This window comes from Pteropus vampyrus, unplaced genomic scaffold, assembly GCF_000151845.1.
Source record: "Pteropus vampyrus isolate Shadow unplaced genomic scaffold, Pvam_2.0 Scaffold111, whole genome shotgun sequence".
NCBI classification, from domain to species: Eukaryota; Metazoa; Chordata; class Mammalia; order Chiroptera; family Pteropodidae; genus Pteropus; species Pteropus vampyrus.
Window position 1 is genome coordinate 2561818 of NW_011888892.1, and position 2075 is coordinate 2563892.

The following is a 2075-nucleotide window of genomic DNA, read 5'->3' on the forward strand; positions in this document are numbered from 1 at the left end:
AGTCGAGTTTCATTCAGGGGTCCACGTGACCCCATCCATCACTGACACACATGTTTGGCACGGATGGAAAGCCAAGAGCAGTCTCGCAAATATTTCAAAACTGAATTTATATCTTTTAACACATGGTTTATATACAGATGTGATACCTAGAAAGATTTGCAGCTCCCAAATAATAACCCGGCTAAACTATAAATGGTGTCTGCAGCGGACTGCAGTACTAGAATTATTTGCTTTTTAAACATGTTAAAGAAAGCTAAGCTCATGAGAGGTCGCTGCCAGAGATGCTTGTGTTAGTGCGCAATTGTTATACGGAACAAGAATACAAAGGTATCCACTTGAACCCAATATTTGCATAATCCCTTCTACGAAGAGGAAGCCCCTCTCGAGAGCTCCACCTTTAGAATGAAATGATCAAGGACGGTAACTTGGATTTTAATAAACTTTAAAAGTTCTCAATATCTCTCCAACCTAGGAAAACCACGTGGCTAGCAAATCTATAACAGTGCGTGTACTAATACATCTGCCTGCGCTATTCAAAAGTTAAAAAAAAAGGTAGCTTGATGCCTCCCTCAGGATGCAGGACGCTCAGGTGTACCAGCCTGTTCTTCCAAATGGCTGTCCTTAAGACAAATTTCTAGCTGAACACCCAAAATTATCGAAAGGTAAATATTTTGTTTTCAGTGTCAAAAAGTCACGTACTTGTAGACTTTCTTTTTTTCCATCTTTTTCATTTTTCCCCCAACCATCTGAAAGCATAAAGACGCAGCTTCGGTCCGTTAGAGAGCAGATGGCACTGGCCGCTGGCCGGCCAATGATATGCTTGTAAATATTTCAATTTCAATAGATTCTCTGTTTCCGAGAAGAAAATGGAAACACCGAAACAGCTCAAAGAAAGCAGAGTCCACGTGCTGGCACACGTCGTCATTCTACTAACTTTTCCAGGGTGTCCTAAAAATTATTTTTTCGTGAGAACGGCGGGGTAGGAGAGCAAAGAAACGGTCACAGCGATTTTCTGTGGAAATAATACAATTTACATTTTCTAACTTGACAGTATCAGCATAAATCAGAGCCATCTGGAGAGAAACACCTTCTGATCACCACACGGGGAGGCGGGGGGGTGGGTGGACTCTGAGAGATGAAGGGGAAGGGAACAGAATTCCAGCCAATGACAGTGACAGCTGCCTGTGGTGCTCTCGCCATGACTAGGCTCGCTTGGCCCCGGCCCCATCATCACCAGCATTTTAGGAAGCTTTTACCCCAGAGCCTGACTTTGCTCCTTCCTTGGAGGGCGCGGCATAGTGACCGGCAGGGTGAGTGTATGTCATAGCGGCGACCTTGGCCCAGACATCTCCCACTAGTCGGGCGCTTTTAGGTTTACAGAGTGCTTGCCGCATACGATTTCATCCAACCCGCTGTCGCCCGTGTGGGTTGTGTGCACCCCATTCTGCCCATGGGCGGGGGTGGGGATGGGGTGGGAGGGTGAGGGTGGCCTCGGGGAGGCCAGATGCCTTACCAGAGCTCACGCCCCCGGCAGTTGGTGGAGCGGCAGCTCAAATGCCAGGCCCTCACCTTGTCCGGGTCACTTCGGACCAAAGCCGCTGTGGCCTAAGCCGGTCGCCCACGTCCTCTCCGTTAGCCTCCCAGGCTTCCTGCCGACGCCGCTGCCGTCTGTCTGGGACACCACACTCCCTGCCCCCCACACACACTCCCCATGGAATGTCCAAGTCAGTGGCTTATGTTAGACAAAATGGGGCTTGGAAGGCAGACAGTGACCCAGCTTTCAAGAGCACTTGCACTGTGGCGAGAGGCACCCTGAGGTCCAGGCCCCACTCTCTCAGCGTGAAGCTGGTGCCAGGCAACCAGTCCCCTTGACCCTTCACTCCGTCCCCTCCAGTTTTAGATTTCCTGTGGCCATCTGGACCTCACCAGACGTGGCCTGGTTGTGACCAGTGCTTCTGCAAGCTCTGCCCTCTGCTGGCCCCACCCAATCAAAGGAATCCCCAGTTTGATGGACAGGTAGTTCTATGCCTCACTGGAAGTCACCCTGCATGCTTGAGGTACAACAGATCCCTGTC